The sequence below is a fragment of the Phocoena phocoena genome, chromosome 16, assembly GCF_963924675.1.
Source record: "Phocoena phocoena chromosome 16, mPhoPho1.1, whole genome shotgun sequence".
NCBI lineage: Eukaryota > Metazoa > Chordata > Mammalia > Artiodactyla > Phocoenidae > Phocoena > Phocoena phocoena.
This window is the reverse complement of record NC_089234.1, coordinates 63,810,497-63,816,268: the sequence shown is the minus strand read 5'-3', so window position 1 is coordinate 63,816,268 and position 5,772 is coordinate 63,810,497.

Sequence of the window (5,772 nt, the reverse complement as noted above, 5' to 3'; positions counted from 1 at the left end):
ATCTACTGGTTAACATATGAGTATGCTGTTCTATTACTTCTTATCACATTAACAACACACCTCCACATCCCACCCTGACTCTTCCCAGTAAGGCCCCAGCTTGGAATGAAGAGCAAAGACTGAGGAGAGACCAGGAGAGAAATGGGTCCAGGTAAGAGACAGAAGAGGGGAAACCAGCTGAGAGGGTGAGAAGAGTGAGATCCCCAGGTATCCGTCCAGAGAATAACTGAGAGCTGATTATGAATTAATTCTATGTCATTGTTGGGCTGCACCCTGCAGGCTTGCAAGCCCTGTACTTGCCCAGCTTCAAGAAAGCCTGGAGTCAGCAGCAGAGACATGTATGGGTTGATGGATGGCGAAGCTTACATGTCTGGAGCAAGACCGCACAGTGTGCGGTGGCTGGCGGGCAAAATGGCAGCAGTCTTGGCTCCTGGGGGGCGGGGCGGGGGGAGGGTAGGAAGAGAGATCAGGTTGGCTCATTGGTTACCGGGGAAACTAGCAGAAGGGCACGCCCCTCACCGCCCTTTTGAGAAGCTATCAGGTAAAGATGTTCAGATCTAAAGACTAGAACAATTACTAGCTGGGGTCTGGGGCAAGTACATACATAGGAAGGTCAGTCATGGGAGTAGGTATAGATGAAGCAGGCACTGGTCGAGGGGATGAACAGAGAGCAAGAGAACAGACACCTTGAGTGGCCTGCGTGGCCTAAGCATACAGTCATAAAAAACCAGTACAATCCCATTTGACTTAAAAATAACTTAAGTAGGGCTTTCCTGGTGGCGCAGTGGTTGAGAGTCCGCCTGCCGATGCAGGGGACACGGGTTCGCGCCCCGGTCCGGGAGGATCCCACATGTCGCGGAGCGCCTGGGCCCGTGAGCCATGGCCGCTGAGTCTGCGCGTCCAGAGCCTGGGCTCCGCAACGGGAGACGCCACGACAGTGAGAGGCCCGCGTACCGCAAAAAAATAAAAAATAACTTAAGTAAACACTGCTAAATTTAAAAACTAAAAAGTACCTGATAGTCAAGGGGCAGATTCTCTCATGTTTGACAAGCTCCCCTGGCAGCCATGAGTTAAGATGCAATGGGAAAAGAAGTTGGTAGTTTCAGTCCTATGGGTGGAGGTTTAAAGACTGGAGCCCCTTGGCTACAGGAATCACAATGCAAGATAGCTGCAGGCCTTGGAAATCACCTATCTTCCCCAGTGCAGAATGATGTTTTTTCTTTCTTTTAGAATTATCCATGTCTAGGGTGACAGTAATTAATGAGCTAGTAAAAAGCCTCCCCAGTCAGGCTGTGCCCAGGATTTCCTAGCTTTGTTAGGAAAACTTGAGAGAACCAGTGTGGACTAATTAATTGGTCTTCAGGTAGTAACTAAATCAAAGGTGTCTTGGGTACCCTGGGAAACCAGAATCTCCTCTTTCTTGAGAATCAATCAGCTTAAGATTGATGAAGGGCTGCTAAGGTCAGGCTTAGAAACACAAAACCATCTGCCAATTCTCTAGGGCTGGTACCTGCAGTAGAGCAATTTTAGAAGAACAGGTGTTCACTTTTAACTTACCTCTTCTTTTCTTTTTTGCTGAAATCATGACTTTAGCTACGAAGAGCCTCCAGTTGGTTGATGAAATTCACAAACGGTCTATTGTAACTTAAAATAACCTGGCCCAAAGGTATTGTGATAACCTCAACCGTTCTTGCACAAAGTCACAAACCACTCATCCCGGGACTTCCCTGGTGGTCCAGTGGTTAAGACTCCGGGCTCCCAATGCAGGGGGCCTGGGCTTGATCCCTGGTCAGGGAACTAGATCCCACATGCCGCAACTAAGAGCCTGCATACCGCAACTAAAAAGATCCCGCACGCCAAAACGAAGATCCCGCGTGTGGCCACTAAGACCCGGTGCAGCCACATATATAAATATTAAAAAAGAACCAAAACACTCATCCCCGACAATGGCCACTCTGGACTCTCTGGAAGAATTTGGCAGCATCAGAAAACAGTAACAACAAGGCATTGCCCCAGAATGGCCGGCATTGCCCCAGAATGGCTGCCATAGACTGAAAGTTTGTGTGTCCCCAAAATTCATATGTTGAAACTGAATCCCCAGTGTGATGGTACGTGGAGGTGGGGCCTTTGGAAAGTGCTTAGGTCACGAGGGTGGAGCCCTCATGAATCAGATTAGTGCCCTTATAAAAAAAAGACACAACAAGAAGATTGCCATCTATGAACCAGGAAGCAGGCTCTCACCAGACATCAAATCTGCCACTGCCTTGATCTTGGACTGCTACCTTCCAGAACCATGAGAAATAAATGTTTATTGTTTATAAGCCACCTAGTCTATGGTATTTTTGTTATAGCAGCCCAAACAGATGAAGGTAAAGACTAAGCCAAGGAACACTGTTTCACTCTGAGTGTGGAAAAGATCCAGTCTGGTCCATCTCCTTTGCAGAGTAGGCTTGAGAGCCCACAAAGTCCATAAAACCTGACACTTAAATGTTTCTGGTTCCTTTAAAGTATTTAAAGTATTGAAAGTATCTCCAGTAGGCTAAGAACATTTTCATAAGTTTTTGATGATGATCTATAAACACATCCATATGTTTGTTGATGATGGCTCAATGACTATAGTTGTTGTTCCTCTATTAAAAAAAAAAAAGATTCAGGGTTAACACCAAGTTTTCTTCTTTTAAGTGGAGGTATTTCTTGTCCTTGCTAACCATTTATGTCTCCAATTTCCTGAGAATATGGGAAATTCCCCAAAACACTCTTGTGGTAGATCGTATTTTTCCAAAGATTGCTGCAGTCAAATATACCCCATCTCATATGCTCTTATTACAATGTGACATTAACAATCCTCCATTAAGAGGTGGGATTTGTGTCCCTGCCCCATGAGCCTGGACAGACCTTCATAAATGCCTCAACCAATAGAATGTGGCAGAAGTAAAATCATGTGACTCCCTGGTATAGTCATAAAAGGTGAGACAGCTTCCACTTGGTTTTTTTGGGGCCTTGGGAGCCAAGCCTACATGGAGGAAGTCCAGCTCTCCTAAACCTGCCATGCTTGAAACATCACGTGGAGAGATTATGTAGAGATAAAGGTGTTCAAGGAGGCCCAACTGGGGACTTCCCTGGTGGCGCAGTGGTTAAGATTCCGCACTCCAGGCTTCCCTGGTGGTGCAGTGGTTGAGGGTCCGCCTGCTGATGCAGGGGACGCGGGTTCGTGCCCTGGTCCGGGAGGATCCCACGTGCCGCGGAGCGGCTGGGCCCGTGAGCCATGGCCGCTGAGCCTGCGCGTCCGGAGCCTGTGCTCCGCAATGGGAGAGGCCACAGCAATGAGAGGCCAGCGTACCGAAAAAAAAAAAAAAAAAGATTCCGCACTCCCCATGAAGGGGGCCTGATCAAGGAACTAGATCCCACATGCCTGCTGCAACTAAGAGTTTGCATGCCACAACTAAGGAGCATATGTGCTGCAGCTAAGGAGCCAGTGAGCCACAACTAAGGAGCCTGCCAGCCGCAACTAAGACCCGGCACAACCAAATAAATAAATTAAATTAAATTAAAAAAAAAAAAAAGGAGGCCTTCCTGTTCCAGCTCTCAGCTGTTCCAACTCTCAGCTGTTTCAGTGTCCCCTACTCAGGCTCCAAACGTGTGTAAACAAGCCTTTGATGTTCCCAGCCCTGCCTTTGAACCACCCTGGCTGACACCAGGTGGAGTAGAAACAAGCTTCCCAATATGTCCCGTGCAAATTCCTGGGGACCCACAGAATCTCCAAGCATACCTGTAAATTTGGGGGTAACATTATACAGGAGAGTAACCAAAGCAACCCTCTAGGGATATTCCTTGAAGTATAGCAAGGGCAGTAGATTTTAATCACATAGCCTGGTTTTGAATCCAGATCTAATCATCTCACTAGCAGAGTAAACTTAAGCAAGTCAATTTCCTTTCTGAGCATTACTTTCCTCATCTATAAAACAAGGATAATAATGACTGCCTTAATATACATCAAAACATTGGGGAGAATATTTCCACACCTATGACAGATAAAAGTTCATAATAAAGAAACTGGTAACAAAATGCAATTGAAAATAAGCAAAATACACGAATAGAGAGTTCAGAGAAGATAAAATATAAGTAGCAAGTTACTGTAACAAAAGATGTTTAACTTTCCTAATCAGGTAAATGCAAAGTAAGTAATACTAAGCTATCACTTATCAGATTAGCAAAATTCTGCTTGTGAGTTGTGGTGAAAAGGATACAGTGCTCTGGCAACATGAACAGCTACAGTCTCTTTTGGAAGGGTATCTGACAATAGCTACTAAAATGAAAAACACACACATTCCTCTTTTTTTTGGCATGTGAGATCTTATTTCCCCCACTAGGGATCGAACCCATGCCGCCTGCATTGGAAGCGTGGAGTCTTAACCACTGGACTACCAGGGAAGTCTCCCAAAATACACACATTATTCAAACCAGAAATCTCTCTCTCTCTCAAGTCTATCCTAAAGAAATAAAAGTACCAGGACATAGAAAATAAAATAAAGTTTCTCTCTGCAGTACAGCTTCTAATGGTAAAGCATCAGGAAATAAAATCAAAGGTCTTCAATAGGAGACTGAGGGGGGAATTCCCTGGCGGTCCAGTGGTTAAGACTCCGTGATTCCACTGCAGGCGGCACGGGTTTGATCCCTGGTCGGGGAAATAAGATATTGCATGCCGCGAGGCATAGCCAAAAATAAAAATAAAAAAAATAGGAGACTGAGGGGATTGATTAAATGGTGGAACAGCTAATAATGTTAGAACAAGCTAGAATGAGCTATAGTATGGATCTCTATAGTATAGGTCTCTAGCCACCTCTACAGTACTGCTTCCCTTGTTCAGGATCCACATTCCCAGGAGATGGTTTCTGATTTGGCGGAGCCCGAGTAGCATGCCTGCCCCCTGAAGTGCAGAGGGAGGTAGCACCTGGCCACCTTGGCTTCCTTGGAGGAAGCTGGCCAGTACCTCCTTGACTATTCACAATGATGCTGCATAACTCCAAACAAATAATCATAACAACAAAAAGTCAGGAAACGGCTTTAATCTATCTTGAGCTAAAAATTGAAAACAATTTTCCCATTCTTTAGCTATCCTTGAGTTTACCTGATGCCCCTTCAGCTGGACAGTCTCATTTCTTTCTCTGCTCCAATAGTAGAAGGCTGTGACTCCTCTTATTGTGATTCAATACACAGGGTGTTCATGGTCTCCAAGAGTTCAGTCTCGCACTCACCTGATGCTCTCTGACACGAAGGACCGGTTTGTGGTTTTGACTGTCTCTGCTGTAAGTCCCATCCCATCAATCAATGGTCTCTGTTCAGCAAAAGCCATTTTGCATGTGTATAAAAGAGAAAATAGGCTTGAATGATCTTCCCCTTTACTAGAATCTCACTAGAGTGCTATACACTTTTTGATATAGGGATCAATCCCTGCTGGGAAAGATTACAATATTAACTTGCAGTGAATGATTAACATTGCCAAGCCAACTCCCTAATATTGCATAAAATAAAATGTTTTGGTTCCCCTAAAACTCAGGGTTTCTTATTCTTGCAGGTCTCAGCAGCCCAACTTGTTTTGCATATGGTTGCATGTTTAATTAGTGATCCTTCTGTAAGTGTCTGCAATTAGCACCATGATGATTAATAAAATAACTCCTTTAAAGCTCCATTTAGCTAGCAGAACTGCACAATCAGGTGTAATTAATTCATCATTAATAAATCATGGCTGATTAATCTGTATATTACCAACAT